General features: G+C 45.6%; 1 protein-coding gene across 1 annotated transcript in view; it reads right to left on the reverse strand.

Annotated features, from left to right (window-relative positions):
* Positions 1-18,086, reverse strand: part of bmpr1ba (bone morphogenetic protein receptor, type IBa) — a 405,420-nt gene that overhangs the window by 263,306 nt on the left and 124,028 nt on the right. The window contains exon 2 of the mRNA XM_055641394.1: positions 13,009-13,097. The gene's annotated coding sequence lies outside the window, so the exon portion shown is untranslated. The remainder of the gene's footprint in view (positions 1-13,008; positions 13,098-18,086) is intronic.

Raw genomic sequence — 18,086 nt, forward strand, 5'->3', positions numbered from 1 at the left:
ACGCAGAGCAAGATAAACACAGCTGCTGAGAGGATAGTATTACACACATAGAGGCTCACTCATTCTGAATGGCTACACACTAACAGCAGGCCTTTTCATGGGCACTAACACACCAGACCTTCCCACGGTCTTCTTCCGCAGTGAATGGAACCGTGTAACTCATTGTCATCTGTCCCTTCTGCGGGTGGCCAGTTCTGCATAGAACCTTACCCACGCCCTTCGCGGTTACCATATTGAGGTGGTATTTTGGGTGGCGCTGCGGTAGAGTTGCTGCCTCACAGCGCCAGAGACCCAGTTTCGATCCACACCACAAGTGCTGTCTGTATGGAGTTTGTACCTTCTCCCTGTGACTGCAGTGGATTATCCCCGAGTGCTCCGGTTTCCTCCCACATCTCAATGATGTGCAGGTTTGTAAGTTAATTGGCTTTGGTAAAGGTTGTAAATTGTCCTTATCCAGGTTCAGGAACAGCTGCTTCCCCACAACCATCAGGCTATTTTACTTCGGAGTCACGTGAGTGATTCCGTGAAGAAGCCCGTCCCAGGACGCGTTGCGGCATTTACGTTTCAGCAGGCCAAGCGGCAGCACGGGAGACAGGGCTCCCGCAGAAACGAGAAAAGTTAAAGTTTAGGTAAGTACTTACCTTTACTTTACAGCCTTTGCGTCTGTTTGCTCCCTGCAGGGCAAGCAAGCGGCCCCTTGGACTCCGGGAGGAGTTTTTTCCGTTGTCGGGAGGGGAGGAAGACGCAACTAGGACTCACCGGCAGGACCATGGTGCGGGTGCCGGTAACTGTCCTCAGGGGCGACATCGGCGCAGGGCTAGCACTGCGCTGGGGTTCCCCTCAGTCCTCGCTCGCCCTCAAGGACTGTCCAGGTGAGGCAGGCAGGCGGGCGGGAGGAGGCTTCCGACTTTTGCTGGAGCCGTTAAGGGGACCCACGGAGCAGTGCTGGCGTAGAGTGCGCTGCAGCCCGAGTGCAGGTGAGCAGCAGCCCGAGTGCAGCAGCCCGAGGAGAAAGGGAGAGCGAGGACCGCTATCAGCGCCCCGCTCCCAACTCTGTACCAAGCCCGTCAGCATCAGCTGCGGGCTGGGAGGGAAATGCTGCACCTGCCCGACGAAACGACGTCTTTGGGCAGCAACAGGCGGTAGGACCGCTTAGGGGGCGGTCCACAAACCCGACACCGGGACCTAGCCAGCCCGCTAGCGCCTGAGCAACGGGCTGGATGTGTGGAAAACCCGGCGGTGGAGCCAACATCAGATTGGGAAGTCTCTCCACCCAGGAGGAGGAGAGACTGCCGCCTGAACTACAGGAGCAGCTCTTGGGCATTCCAAAGGTAAGTTTGCAGTTGTGTTTTTATTACATAGTTCAGGAACACAACGCAAACCTTGCAAAGAGGTACTGCCCCGCTCCAACTCTACCAGCGGGGCAGCAACCGGCGGCAGCGTCGCTCGCAGAGCGTTTTTCGCTATCCCTGAGACCGAGCCAAGCCAGTCTCGCCAGAGCCTGCACGGCGGACTGGGAAAGGGGCTAGGAAGCCAAACGGCCGGTCGCCTCCGACTCGTCGGAGGGGGGAAATGTCCACCCCAAAGCGGGGGAGAGACAGCCGCCTAAGCTGCATCCAGCAGCTATTGGAGGGGATGGTCTACCGAGAGCAGCAGCGCTCTCGGACAGACAGGACAGGCGCCCCCTCCATGGTGCTGAGTCCGGCACCTCCCTTTGCGACCTCGGACCAGGAATGGGAGGTTAGCATTGGTGACCAGGGGCAGGCTGGTCTGAGTATGGGGCAGGCGGAAGGAGCCGAAAGAGAGCAGGGTGTGCAGGAAGAGCTGCTAGGGGTTGTAAGCCGCTTTGTCGCTACCCCACGGGTTGGAGCACCGCTGGAGCCAAGGATGGCTGCCAGCATAAATCATCTCTCCAACAAACCTCTGCACGGACAGATTTGGAGAGAGGAGGTCACACTACAGCGCATACTTCGCCTCCTCACGGCAGCTATAAAAGCCTATGCGCGGGGAGTCGAGACCGTAGAGATGACCACTCACCAACAGGATGTCCTGGCACTCATGTGCACGACACAATATGAGTTGGATAACCTAAGAAGAGACAACATCAAGCCGGCCCTCAATCCTAAATTTGCAGGTTTATGCAAAACTCCATCAGTAGAGACCGACTCATTCTTATTTGGGAAGGACTTGAACAAACAGCTCAAAGAGATGGAGGAGGCGTCCAAGACCTTTAGCCTCATGAGGGCACCACCGGCAGTGAACATACCAAAGCTCTTCATTCCACCCAGGCGGCAGCACACCACTGTATCTACCAGTCGGCGGCCCGAACATCCGACTGGTCAAAGCTGTGGGCCGCACTATCCCCAGAGACCTTTTTTAGGTCAGGGCCTGCAGCGGACCCCCTGGAAAATGCGCCTCCCCCCAACATCGCCAGCACGTCGACAGGGAAGAACACTCAAAAAGAAAAAATCACAACCCCGCCAATAACCATGGAGGTAGGTGGGTCTGGTTCCTACCAGCATATAGAGCGCTTTCTTGGACTATCTTGGCTTTCATATTAATTCAGTCCACGTAACTATAATGTTGCCAAGAGACAACATAGTTGAATTGGCACAAACAAGGGACAAATTAATGGTCAAACTACCAACTACTCGACAAATAACAGAGTAATTGGGGGAAAATGATACCATTTTCTGTCTACATGATTCAGATGTTAGTATCAAGAACAACATATAGGTTGTCATTGAGCATCTCATGAAGTTACCGACTGAAATAATATCAGAAAGACAGTGGTGGGGTTACCACTTACACTGGGCATTAAGTATCTAAAAATGCTCGGGTGAAATTCATGAGTTTAAGCACTTGCATGTATGGGTATAAATAAACTACACTATGGAGGTGGCCTATATTAACCATATGGCAGCATAAAGTCGGTATCATATGACAAGTTGGTCAAAACAATTTGGCAATGGTATATCCATAGAGGTATTGGACTATCAACAACTTACCTGCCTGGTAAGCAAAATACAGTGACAGACACCAGGTCACAAAAATTAAGGACAACATCAAGTAGATGTTTTCATATAAAGTTTAACAAAGCTATCAAGCTATACCATGCATTTCATTGTCTCTGTACTGCACACTGACAATGACAATTAAAATGGAATGTGAATCTGATATCGATTATTTGCATCAATGCTATATCACCAGAGGTTCGGGGATGTCCTATGTATGTCGCGGGGGGAAACCAGACCCTGGGGCAGTGGAATCCTCATATATATAAAAAAATTTCTCTGGGACAGATAGTGCCAGCAGAAAGCTTGTCAGCTATATATATTAACTTTTCTGACCTATAGGTCATGTTGTCATTCAACAATATATTTATAATATTGATAGACAAATGCGTTCATGTTGCATTGGTGAAATTAATTCTATGTATTTTTTCCCTTCTGCCTCACCAATCGAGAACAACGCACAGTACAAAAGGATTCTGTTTCAGAACTTACGCTATGACATGATTGTTGGAACTTGCATGGAGTTTTTCCAGTACCCAGGATTATTAACAATCGGAGCCGGGCACAAATCAACTGTGCCATGAGAAAATAAGCTCCTGAGCTGCAGATTCTGCGCAAGCCTCTGGGACTGGGATTGTTATACTGAACAATCAACTTGCATGGAGTTTTTTCCAGTACCCAGGATTATTAACAATCGGAGCCGGACACAAATCAACTGTGCCATGAGAAAATAAGCTCCTGAGCTGCAGATTCTGCGCAAACGTCTGGGACTGGGATTGTTATACTGAATAATCGACACCATGTCAGCATCCTTTTGAACATCCACTGGACTACAACACTTGTCCAGCATCAAGAGAAGTACTGCAAGGATAAAGGGGAAAACCTACTCATCCGAATCAGGTACTACGAACTGGAATTCCTGGAGAACCTTCATCATGATGAAGGATTCGGCTACAGTGCCATCAACACAGCTAGAATTGCCCTGCCTGTTCTTTTTCAAAACAGCTACAGGACAACAGGCCATGGGGTCACTGGCTGGTGGTAATGAAGGGTATTAAAACTCTAAACCCCTAGACAATGTACACCTATATATGGGATGTCACAGTGGTTAACCACACTTCAGGGGATCCCACCAGCCAGAGTCCGAAACCTGAACCTTCTATGCACTAAAACATATGTTAAAGGCACATGGAGCAGCACAGAGGGTCCAGTCACTACTCCTATTTCAACTGGACACCATGCTCACAGCTTCAGACCAGATCTCTATCATTTGTCCAGGGAATGGTCAAACCAGACCAGGAATACTTTATCCAGTCATAAAATCCGGGCTTACCCGCCAGAGAACACGGTAATGTACCAAGACCCTTTTTTACCTTACATAGACACAACCTAATTATGCGAGGGAGATGAAAAGCCTTGTGGGTTGGTTACAAAAAACCTTGTGGTCGGGTAACAAGCCTTTTTTGAAATGGCTCAAGCAGGTTAAAGCTCTTGGGATAAAACTAACATGTCAAAGTTGTCATCCCACAGGAGAAGCTTCCACGTCAACGGCAAAAGAATGGACGTACCTATAAACCACATCCTGGCTCCAGCAGAATAGTGGGGGTAAAACGTTCAGAGAGAAATAATTTATTATAAACTGTTGACAAAACCTGTTTTTCATTTGCAGGAAAGATTCCAATCTGCAAATATTCAAATTAGCCAAGGGGAGCATTTTTAAAAATCTTCAGTGTTATTGTAAAATACCATTGGGTTTTTCTATAAACAGAATCATTGGTTGATTATGATAACACGCTTCCTCCCTCAAAGGCTTCGGCAGCGAGTGATATAAACTGTTACACGGTTTGAAATCACAGAGCTTTGAAATCTTCACGGAATCACTCACGTGACTCCGAAGTAAAATAGTAAGATTAAACGAGAACTTACCAGTTTGAAGTTTGATCTGTATTTTATGAGGAGTTACGATGAGGGATTACGTGCCCTCCGCTCCCACCCTCATTACATGGATCAAACTGATAATTGATGTCTCTTTATTCTTCACTATGTTACTTCAAATACGTGTCTGTCTGTGATTCCACACCGCTGCTTTGAAGTTATGCCGCAACGCGTCCTGGGACGGGCTTCTTCACGTAATCCCTCATCGTAACTCCTCATAAAATACAGATCAAACTTCAAACTGGTAAGTTCTCGTTTAATCTTACTATTAAACACTACAACCTCCAAATAAGCTCTGAACTATGTAGACTTGGAGGTAGACATAAGATGCTGGAGTAACTCAGCGGGACAGACAGCATCTCTGGAGAGAAGGAATGGGTGAGGTTTTGGGTCGAGACCCTTCTTTAGACTAATCAGGGGAAAGGGAAATGAGAGATATAGACAGTGGCGCAGAGAGATATAGAACAAATAAATGAAAGATATACTAACAAGTAATGATGATAAAGGAAACAGGCCATTGTTAGCTGTTTGCTAGGTGAGAACAGGAAACGGTTGCGACTTGGGTGGGGGAGGGATGGAGAGAGAGGGAATGCAGGCGTTACTTGAAGTTAGAGAAATTCACACCACTGGGTTGTAAAGTGCACAAGTGAAATATGAGATGTTGTTCCTCCAATTTGTGATTAGCCTCACTCTGATGATGGAGGAGGCCCAGGACAGAAAGGTCAGTGTGGGAATGGGAAGCGGAATTAAAGTGTTTGGCAACCGGGAGATCGGGTTGGTTCAGGTGGACTGAGCGAAGGTTTTCAGCGAAACGATCGTCCAGTCTACGTTTGGTCTCGCTGATGTATAAGAGTCCACATCTTGAACAACGGACACAGTAGATGAGGTTGGAGAAGGTGCAAGTGAACCTCTGCCTAACCTGAAAGGACTGTCGGGGTACACAAAAATGCTGGAGAAACTCAGCGGGTGCAACAGCATCTATGGAGCGGAGGATATGGCAACGTTTCGGGCCGAAACCCTTTTTCAGACAGCAAGGGCTAACAAAATTTGGAGAAGTCAATGTTCATGCCCCCAGGATGCAGACTCCCCAAGCGGAATATGAGGTGCTGTTCCTCCAATTTCCGGTGGGGCTCGCTGTGGCCATGGAGGAGACCCAGGATAGAGAGGTCGGATACGGAATGGGAGGGGGAGTTGAAGTGCTGAGCTTGGGGAGTCTGCATCCTGGGGGCATGAACATTGAATTCTCCCAATTTTGTTAGCCCTTGCTGTCTCCTCCACTTCCTATCTCTCCCTCAGCCCTCGGGCTCCTCCTCCTCCTCCTTTTTCCTTTCTTCTCCCCGACCCCCCCCCTCCCCCCATCAGTCTGAAGAAGGGTTTCGGCCCAAAACGTTACCTATTTCCTTCGCTCCATAGATGCTGATGCACCTGCTGAGTTTCTCCTGCATTTTTGTGTACCTTAGATTGTCCAGCATCTGCAGTTCCTTCTTAAAGGACTGTCGGAGTCCCTGGACAGTCGAGGGAGGAGGTAGAGGGACAGGTGTTGCATCTCCTGCGGTTGCAGTGGGAAGGTTCAGATGGAAAGGGATGAGGCATTGGCTTTGTCTTTTTGACTATTATTGTTTGGTGGTTTGGTGTGTGTGTGTGTGTGTTTGTATGTATACACACACACACACATAAAACATGTGTATGTATATGTGTACATGCATGTGTATGTATGTACCCTCGTCGGATCGTGAAGAAGCTTGCGTGTCCCGATGATTCCGAGAGCGATGCCGTCGGAAGCACCAGCTTCTGGTAGGGCCACCGATGGAGGTAAGGTCGAGGATGAGGATCCAGACTAAGAACGATCCAACCTACAAGACCTCAACGGCAGACTAGGCGGACGAAGTTATCTTGAACTCATCGGCTGTGAAGGTGGATGAAGGCTGCAACACATCTATCAGCTACAATTGTCTTGGTTCCATTGCCATTGGAATTAGTTGATTGATTTGTGAAGGACCGTTTGCTTCTTGGAGTGCAACAGCAAGTACACGTCAAACACACGCACAGGCGTCTTCGTTCTGTGAGCAGCACAAAAAAGCCAGGATTGGATTCATGATCCACCTGAGAGTCCATAAAAACAACAGAACATAGACCATCATCCTCGACCTCGAGGGAAATCCACGAACGATGTATGTATGTATGTATGTATATTACACGAGTGTATGTGTATGTTTTTATGGTTTATTATATTGTTTACAGTTCTGTGTTTACATATTCTGTCGTGCTGCTGCAAGTAAGAATTTCATTGTTCTGTTTTGGACATTTCGGACAATAATTTGGGACATTTCGGACTCTTGATACAGGTTTCAATTGAAAACAAAAAACCCTCGCACACACCAGTGGAGCTGCTGAGTTCTTCCAGCAGACAGTTTGTTGCTTCAATAAGTCCATAGGTTGTTGGAACTGCCCATGATGCGGAGATACCAAATAATACTTACAAATTTGAAGAGAGTTTGAACAGTCTGGGCGGCATGGTGGCCACTACAGGTTATGGTTGTAAAACGTCCCTGGTGTGCATTGGTTAGTACTAGTGTGCGGGGAACGCTGGTTGGCGCGAACTCGATGGGCTGAAGGGCCAGTGTCCGCACTGTATTTCTAAACTAAACAACACTAAATGGAACTATCCATCTGCAGTAAATATCACAAATTGCGTAGTATTACCGTAATCTAGGTCGATCTGCCATAACATGATAGTTGCGATTCTCAGAAATCCTGTGCTATTGAAAATTGCACTATTACGATAATTGTATCAATGAGGGATACGGGGTTGGGGGCTAGAAATCTACAGACTCATAATAACAAAGTTCTTTTTCCTGCAGCATTTTCAGAAATACAGGTCTTTTACTTTGCTATGAGTTTATTTTTGTTGCTGCAAGCTAAAAATACTTTAGTTTTGTTTATTGTCACATGTGCCGAGGTACAGTGAAAATATTTTGTTGCGTGCTAACCAGTCAGTGGAAAGACAACACATGATTACAATCGAGCCATCCACAGTGTACAGATAAATGATAAAGGCAATAATGTTAAGTGCAAGATAAAGTCCGGTAAAGTCCGAATAAAGATAGTCCGAGGATCTCCAATGAGATATAAAGTAGCTTGGGCCCGCCTACTTAAGGCCGTATGTGACATTGCAAATAACAATTGAAGGGTTGCTTGTCAATTTCAATAGCTTCCTGGGGTGAAACTGACTGCCTGTGTTCTTAAGAGACAATGGTGTCTGATTACTGTAGATAGGTAACATTGAAACAATGTATGTCCTTTATACTGTTTAAATCCAAGACAGCTTTTTTTCTGTTGACAATTTCCATAGTAACTTTTAAGTAGTTCTGCTTCCCAACCAAAACATCACAGTAAGCAATTAAGCCTGCATTATACACATAGTTTTCAATAGAAAATAGGCAATAGGTGCAGGAGTAGGCCTTTTGGCCCTTTGAGCCAGAATGGCCCTTTGGACATTCAATGTGATCATGGCTGATCATCCCCAATAAGTACCCCGTTCCTGCCTTCTCCCCATATCCCCTGACTCCGCTATTTTTAAGAGCCCTCTCTCTTGAAAGCATCCAGAGAACCTGCCTCCACCACCCTCTGAGGCAGATAATTCCACAGACTCACCACTCTCTATGAGAAAAAGTGTTTCCTCGTCTCCATTGTAAACGGCTTACTCCTTCTTCTTAAACTGTGGCCCCTGGTTCTGGACTCCCACAACATCGGGAACATGTTTCCTGCCTCTGTTTCCCCGAATGTTGTATGTTATTACAGCACACATTATCTTCAAGATCATATAATGAACTGCGTTTACCCGATCTATTCCTCTCATGATTTTGTTCACCACTATAAGATCAGCTCTCACCCTCCTGCACTCCAAATAATAAAGTCCAAGCCTGCTCAACCTCGCCATATAGCTCAGTCCTTCGAGTCCTGGCAACTTCCTGGTAAATCTTTTCTCAACCCTTTCAAGCTTAGCATCTTTATTATAACATGGTGACCAAAACTAATACACAATACTCTAAATGTGCCAAAAGACTTCTTGACTTCCCTATACAACGGTGACACCACTTTCAAGGAACTATGTACCTACACTCCTCTGCTCCACAACACTCCCCTGAGCCCTGCCATTCACTGTGTAGGTCCTGCCCATGTTAGACTTCCTAAAATACAACTCCTCGCATTTCTCTGAGGAAGTAGAGGCATTGGTATGCTTTCTTGGCCAGTGTCAATGTGGTTGGATCAGGAAAGATTGGACCAAGACCAGTTTAGGATAGAGTTTAAGGAACCAACCCACCGAGCAGGCCTCAGCAACCGTGCCAATTCTGGAATGGGTATGAAACTCGTTATCACCTCTTCCACAGCCAACAATTGACCACTGTAGGCTCCACTTTCCCTTGAGTCATCATGGAACTGGCTTTGATTTGTTCTGAACCTTTTCATACCTCTAGTTTCCCTCTCCCCTGACTTTCAATCTGAAGAAGGGTCTCGACCCAAAACGTCAACCTTTCGCCAGAATGTTTCTTGACCTGCTGAGTTACTCCAGCATTTTGTGACTATCTTCGGTCTAAACATGCATCTGCGGTTCCTTCCTACACATGAAAATGACCGCAGGATCGCAAGAAGTCACAGTGCCAGGAAATGAGATGGAATACGGTGCAAATTCACCTTTAATTTTCCCAGTACTTCATCAATTTGGATGACAGTTCTTGATTGCCAGCTTTTGACTAAGTTTGGAAGGAAACAAAATGTTCCGAAGCTGCACGGTTGAGTGGATGCCCCCATGGAATCACGAAACACAGAACATCTGTGTACAAAGAAAGATGACGTGGAGGAATGCACATGATATGATTTGTTGTGAAGAGAGTCAAGAGTGTTTATTTGTCATGTGGACCAACTACAGAACAATGAAATTCTTAAGGGCCTGTCCCACCAGCATGCGACTCCATGCAGCAAGCGCGACCTAACGTGGCTGCTTGCGCTGCCTTGAGATCCTTCGTCTGAAGAAAGGGCTCGACCCGAAACATCAGGTCTTGGTGAGACCACACCTGGAGTATTGCGTACAGTTTTGGTCTCCAAATCTGAGGAAGGACATTATTGCCATAGAGGGAGTGCAGAGACGGTTCACCAGACTGATTCCTGGGATGTCGGGACTGCCTTATGAAGAAAGACTGGATAGACTTGGTTTATACTCTCTAGAATTTAGAAGATTGAGAGGGGATCTTATAGAAACTTATAAAATTCTTAAGGGGTTGGACAGGCTAGATGCAGGAAGATTGTTCCCGATGTTAGGGAAGTCCAGGACAAGGGGTCACAGCTTAAGGATAAAGGGGAAATCCTTTAAAACCGAGATGAGAAGAACTTTTTTCACACAGAGAGTGGTGAATCTCTGGAACTCTCTGCCACAGAGGGTAGTTGAGGCCAGTTCATTGGCTATATTTAAGAGGGAGTTAGATGTGGCCCTTGTGGCTAAGGGGATCAGGGGGTATGGAGAGAAGGCAGGTACGGGATACTGAGTTGGATGATCAGCCATGATCATATTGAATGGCGGTGCAGGCTCGAAGGGCCGAATGGCCTACTCCTGCACCTAATTTCTATGTTTCAATGTTTCTATCACCCATTCCTTCTCGCCAAAGATGCTGCCTGTCCCGCTGAGTTACTCCAGCTTTTTAGACCCGTTTTTGTGCTGTATCTCTGAGCTAAACTAAACCTATCTTTTCCTTAAAAGTAGTATCACAGGTAGATAGGGTGGTCAAAAAGGCTTTCGGCACATTGTCCTCCATATGTCAGAGTATTGAGTATAGAAGTTGAAAGGTAATGTTGCAGTTATATAAGGTGTTGATGAGGCCGCATTTAGAGTATCGTGTTCAGTTTTGGGCACCCTGTTATGCGAAGGATGTTGTCAAGCTGGGAAGGGTGCAGAAAAGATTTACAAGGATGCTGCCAGGACTCGAGGACCTGAGCTATACGGCGAGGTTGAGTAGGCTAGGACCATTTCTTGAAGCGCAGGAGAATGGGGGGTGACGTTATATAGAAGTGTTCAAAATCATCAGAGGAATAGGTCGGGCCGATGCACAGTCTTTTACCCAGTTGGAGAATCAAGAAGCAGAGAACATAGGTTTATGGTGAGGGGTTAAAGAATGAATAGGAACCTGAGGGACAACCTTTTCACACATGTATGGAATGAGCTTCTGGAGGGTGTAGTTGAGGCAGGGACTATTGCAACATTTAAGATACATTTAGACAGGTAAGTAGATAGGATATGGGCCAATGGTAGGCAGGTGGGACTAGTGTAGATGGGGCATGTTGGACGGCATGGGGACGTTGGGCCGTAAGGCCTGTTTCTACACTGTATAACTATGAGGTCACACCTTTGGCTCCGACCTTCCAGAGAGAACAATCCAAGCTTGTCAATCTCCCCTTATAGCTCCAACCAGGCAGCATCCTGGCTTTTACACCCTCTCCAAAGCCTCCACAACCTTCCTGTATGGGGGGTGACCAGAACTACACACAATACAATTGTCGCCTAACTATACTTTTACACAGCTGCAAAAATACCTCAATTTTTATACTCAATCCCCTGCCATACACCTTCTTTACTATCCTACCTCCTTGTGCAGGATATTGGCACTGAGATAAAAGATCAGCCATGAAGAGCAGAGCACCACAAAGCTATCTCCTGCTTCTTTTTCTCACAATCCTTTATCAGTACATAGTACAGACCCACCCTTGAGTGCGCCATAAACATGACTTTACGGACTCTACGGACACTTTTATAGTCTAAACATTGGACACTAAGCTTAATTTAAGTTGTAACTCTCTGACCAAGCCTTTGGGCTTCTGTGCTACCACATGGTTCAGTTCTAACTTCTAGAAACAGAAATAGGCCATTCGGCCCATCAGTCATGGCTGATCCATCTTTCCCTCTCAACCCAATTCTTCTGCCTTCTTCCCATAACCCCGTACTATTTAAGAATCGATCAATCTCCGCCTTAAAAATATCCATTGACTTTGCCACAGAAGGCTGTGGAGGCCATGAATTCCACAGATTTAACACAAAATAAATTCCTCCTTATCTCCCAGCTAAAGGTACGTCCTTTATTTTTAGGCTATGGCCTCTGGTCCTAGACGTTTCTACTATTGAAACCATCCTCTCCACATCCACTCTATCTAGGCCTTTCACTGTTCAGTAAATTTCAATGAGCTCAGCCCTCATCTTTCTAAACTCCAGCGAGTCCAGGCCCAGTGTGGTCAAACGCTCATCATATGTCAAACTGTGTTCGGAAATATGTTCAGTGTCAAAACCTGTTTGATAATTCCTCCTGTGATACATTTTGGAGCATCGCTCCCATCCAGCAGGTTAGGTTCCCAATGTCTATTCACTGCTGGGAGCCAGAGAACAAAGATCCACAGATAAAACGTCTACAGATGCACCACACAAAGCATCGCGCCTTGGACGGGTAACTGCTTGACACCCCTTTATGCCGTTCCTTCTTCTCCCCGCTCCCATCAGTGAGAAGATACAGAAGCTTGAACGCGCGCACCACCAGACTCAGCAACAGCTTTTCCCCCTCCGTTTTCAGGCTTCTGAACGGACCTTCCAAAAGTTAGGGTACTGTCCAATTCACCTCTACCCCATTGCGGACATTGGATTATGTCTAAGGAACTGATACACTACAATGATAAGAACTATATTCAGCACTCTGTATCTTCCCCATTTGCTCTACCCATTGTACTTGAATTTGACTTGATTGCAATGATGAAATTATCTGATCTGTCTGGATAGCATGCAAAACACAGCTTTGTACACCTTGGTTCACATGATAACAATAAACCTGAACCTAAATATCTCACAAGCTTATTCAGCAAGTGGTATATGCTATTTATTTCTGCTCACCTCCATCGACCAAGTACACGCTCATGTACAGCAGCACAATTATCATACCTGTGCTTCAAAGCAAGAATGCAAGGATTTATCCACCAACGTATTAATACCTTGTATAACGTCTGAACTTCAAACTTGTGCTCTTACCTGCTAACGTGTGTTCTCTCCCTCTCTCTCGATGCAAAACGTTGAGGTCGGTTTTGCCTGCGGCGTTAGGTCTGTCCGATTTGTCAGTTCTGCCCAAAGGAATAAATGCAAATGAGCAAAAGTCAAATGTAAAAGCATCACATTACATTCCTGAACACAACTAATTGTCTTTCGCTTGTAACCCAGCATTTTGCTTCCAATCTGGTCACCTTGCCTGGGACCTCTGCCAGGGGAAATTGAGCCCCCAGGCAGTGCAAAGACCAGAATGAGCAAACAACTATTGTTCAGCAGTTGTGAAAGGTCAGGCTATAAACATCATTTGCTCAGTACTCAGGCTAAACCTCAAATATTTGTTGCATTGTTCCATGACAACAGGTTTACAGTCAACTTGCTATGTAAAAAGATTCATGAAGCATAGCAGGGCTTAAACAGGTTGCCTACAAACAGCCACCCGGCCTGTCTGTTGGCACTTGAGGTAAAGCACGATTAAAATCACACCATCGTGTTCAATGGGGAATGGTTCAGCACAGTGGCGCAGCTGGCAAAGCCACTGCCTCACAGGGCCAGAGACCCAGGTTTGATCTTGGCCTTGGGTGCTGTCTGTATGGAGTTTGTACGTCCTCACTGTGACCGCGTGGGTTTTCTCCAGGTGCTCTGGTTTCCCCCAGAGGTTTTCAGGGGATATCGGCAGAAGGCAGGAACGGGGTACTGATTGGGGATGATCAGCCATGATCATATTGAATGGTGGTGCTGGCTCGAAGGGCCGAATGGCCTACTCCTGCACCTATTGTCTATTGTCTTCCTGAACCCTAAAGGCGTGCGAGTTTGTAGGTTAATTGGCCTCTATAAATTGCCCCTAGTGTGTAGGGAGTGGATGAGAAATTGGATAACATAGAACTAATGTGAACGAGTGATTGATGGTTGGCATGGACTCAGTGTGCTGAAGGGTCTGTTTCCAGACTGGATCTTTTAATCGATCAATCAAGAAAGATATTAAAACGAACAATGCACGGGGATTTTATCTTTTTATTGATAAGGATCCAATATATAGATTGACCAGCAAGGAAATACATCTTCAGAACCGCAACGTCACCTATCCATGTTATCCAGAGGTGCTTCCTGACCTACTGAGTTGCTCCAGCATGTTGTGACGTTTTGTGTATTAAACAGCATTTGCAGTTCCTGGTTTCTAGAGTCTGGGTCATATTGTTTTGTTTAGCTTAGTTTATTGTCACGTGTATAGTGAAAAGCTTTTTTGTTGCGTGCTATCCAGTTATTGGAGAGTGGGAGGAAACTGGAGCACCGGGCGAAATCCCATGCGGAGAACGTACAAACTTTGTACAGGCAGCACATATAGTCAGGATCAAACTTGGGTCTCTGGCGCTGCAAGGCAGCAGATAAAGCGCTGGGCCACCGTGCCTCCCGAATGATAGAAGTAATTGCAGAAACATTCTGTCACTTGCACTGGGGGAGAAGAGAGCTTTCTCTCAAAACACGAGTTTAAAGTGTTTTATTGTCATATGTCCCAGACAGAACATTGAAATGCTTACTTGCAGCAGCACAACAAAATATCTATATTACTAAATCCCTGTTCTTGACCGCTTTTGGCCATCTGTGCTGCGATTTCCGAGAGAAATGTCTATTGGTTCTAAAGCTTGCAAAAAATGACTATTGGTTCTAAAGTTTGCAAAAAAAATGACTATTGGTTCTAAAGCTTGCAAAAAAAAAAGTCTATTGGTTCTAAAGCTTGCAAAAAAAATGTCTATTGGTTCTAAAATGCTTGCAAAAAGTGTCTCTATTGGTTCTAAAATGCTTGCAAAGGTGGTAGGGGGTGGGACTATAAAACCCGGAAGTGGTGTGCCTCACAGTCTCTTCAAGATTGAGGAAGGCAGAGCGTCACGTTTCTCTGAGCTGTGAATAACACTGAACACATGTCTACTCAAATGTGAGTGCCCTAAGTGGTTCTAAGATTTTTGCAGAAAGTGTCTATTGGTTCTAAAATGTTTGCAAAAAGTGTCTCTTTTGGTTCAACAATGCTTGCAGAATGTGTCTTTTTTGGTTCTAAAAGGCTTGCAAAAAATGTGTTGGTTCTAAAATGCTTACAAAAAATGTCTATTTGTTCTAAAGGTTGCAAAAAGTGTCTCTATTGGTTTTACAATGCTTGAAAAAAAGTGTCTCTATTGGTTCTAAAATGCCTGCAAAAAGGTGTCTCTATTGGTTCTACAATGCTTGCATAAAAATGTCTATTGGTTCTAATGCTTGCAAAAAGTGTCTCCATTGGTTCTAAAATGCTTGCAGATAGTATCTCTATTGCTTCTAAAGTGTGTGTGCGCGTCGTCTGTCTGTGCGTGCGTATGTATGAGTTGCTGTGTCTGTGTAAGTATCTGTGGATGAGTGTATGAGTGTCTGTGTATGAGTGTGTGTATATGTGTGAGTATCTGTATGTGTGAGTGTTTGACTGTGTCTCTGTGTATGAGTGGCTGTATGTGTGGCTGTTGTATGTGTGTCTGAGTGTGTGTCTGCGTGAGTGTCTGAGTATCTGTGTGAGTGTGTCTGTGTGAATGTGTGTACGTGTTTGTGACTGTGTGTGTGTGTGTGTGTCTTTGTGTTTGTGTGTATTTCTGTGTGTGTGTGTATGTGTGTGTGTGTGTGGCTGGCTGTGTGCGTGTGTGTGTGTGTGTGCATAATTGGCTTGGAGTGCTGTGAGGTTGGACTTGCGGCCTGCACTCCATGATGACTTTTGAGGTAAATTCTCAGATTTTCTTTGTTAAAATTTGACCGCTTAATCTCTCTATATTAAAATTGTCTTTTTTTTAATATCAAGAGGCAGTGAACAGCAGAACACAGCAAGAGACACAACAAAAAATAACTTAATAAATCTCGTCTTTAACGTTTAAATTGTTGTTATATTTTAAGCCATTCACATTTTAAACTTTTAATAAATCCTTTTTCCACTTGCCATGCCTGCGTGCTCTTCATCACAATAGTAACCTAATAAGCAGGAATGGTTGCGCTGTCGGAGAGCCACTAAGAGTGCATGGGGGAGATTGAGGGGAGATAGACTGAATGTGTGTGGGGGAGGGGAGAATGGCATGGAGCAGAGTGGGGGGAGAAGGGAAGAGGGGTGACTGAGTGAATTGCCACCACCAGCTGTGAGTGACAGGGCTGCCAGCCCACCAGCCATGAGTAAATGAAATGCCAGCCCACCAGCTGTAAGTGACTGAAGTGCCAGCCCACCACCCATGACTTAGTGAACTGCAAGTCCAAAAATCCATTCAGTCCACAATGTCCATACTAGCCCTCTGGAAACCAGTCCCTTCAGTGCACAACAGCCTGAGTGACTGAGCTGCCCGGCCAGAGTGACTGAGCTGCCAGCCCAAGAATCCATTCAGCCCACAATGTCCATACTAGCCCTCTGGAAACCAGTCGCTTTGACCCCACAACACACATACTAGCGCTCCAGAAAGCCCCCCCACTGGTCAGCAATATTGGAAGTGGTGCAGAGGTGGAATATTGCGTTGGGGGACCAGCCCTCCCATGTGAAGCTGGGACCCAACGGGTCCCACTTAGTCTAGTATAAACATAGTACTCTGTAAACAATATAATAAATGAGAAAAAAAATCTTGAAAATTCAGGAATTATATATATATATATTTTCAAGTAACCTCTCTCCGTCCCTCCCCCACCATAGTCATCATACTGGTTTCACTGTTGTCCTGTATAACTGCCTGTATAACTCATTAACACTAGCCCACAGCCAACAATTGACCATTGTGAGCTCCACCTTTCCTTGATCATCAGTACTTTTTCGTATTTTTCATTCTTTTTTTCTTTATCTCTCTACATCAGTCTATATCTCTTTCTCCTGACTCTCAGTCTGAAGAAAGGTGTCTCGTGTCGAAACGTCACCTATTCATTTATCTCCATAGATGCTGCCTGACCCGCTGAGTTACTCCAGCTTTTTGTCTCTGTCTTCAGTTTGAACCAGCATCTGTAGTTCCTTCCTAAACACATACACACATATACACACACAGCAATGCCACCCTCCCCCTCCCCAAGTCTATGTAGTCAGAGCTTATTTGGAGGTTGTAGTGTTTAATAGCTGATGGCTTTAGTGGAGTTGTTCCTGAAGCTGGACATTACAGTTTTCAGGCTGCTATATCTTCTTCCTGATGGCAAGAGTGTGTGGCCAGGGTGGTGTGGGTCTCCGATGATGCTTGCTGCCTTCTTGAGCAACTCCTGTAAATGCCTTCGATGGTGGGGAGGTCAGTACCCGTGATGGACTGGGCAGTATTCACCCCAGTGTTCAATAGGCAACCTCGCCAGTCATCCACATAACACAGTGCTCACTGTTCAGCTCCAGCACATTGCAACACCAGGTAAAATGATCTCTTTGTAACACAGCACTTTACCAGCCATGTCAACAATGCGGGAAGCCTGTTCTGCTGCAGTGCATTAAGGCACTTTGTTTAATACACCACGTTCTCTATGTACTACACTGCTGGTTCATCTAACAAAAGGTCTCTGACAGCCTTGACTGGAAAGTTAAAAACAAAACAGATTTACTTCCAGGAACAAGGTGACAAAATATGACAGCACCTTAACAAAATTAAGTTACTTCCGTTCACACTGAACCATTGTAAACTGAAAGGACTTGTATTTATAACGTAAATATTGAAAAGTACAGCACTCTGAATTAAATATACACTCTCACACCATAGAATGTATAGCAGTACAGCACAGGAACAGGCCCTTCGGCCCAAAATCTCTATGCCTAAAAATGATGCCGAATTAAACCTCCCTGTATGTGATCCATATCCCTCCATTCCCTGCACATTCATGTGCCCATCCAAATGTCTCTCAAATCTGCCTCCACCTATATTTCTGTATCACACAATTCATATCCATAGAGTAGACACAGAACCTTTTTCCCCAGGGTGGAAATGCCCAACACTAGAGGGTACATCTATAAGATGAGAGGGGGAAAGTTTAATGGAGTTATGTGAGGTAAGTTTTTTTTACACCGTGTCGAGGGCACTGCCCGGCATGGAGGTGGAGGCAGATATGCTCATGGTATT

This window comes from Leucoraja erinacea, chromosome 1, assembly GCF_028641065.1.
Source record: "Leucoraja erinacea ecotype New England chromosome 1, Leri_hhj_1, whole genome shotgun sequence".
NCBI classification, from domain to species: domain Eukaryota; kingdom Metazoa; phylum Chordata; class Chondrichthyes; order Rajiformes; family Rajidae; genus Leucoraja; species Leucoraja erinaceus.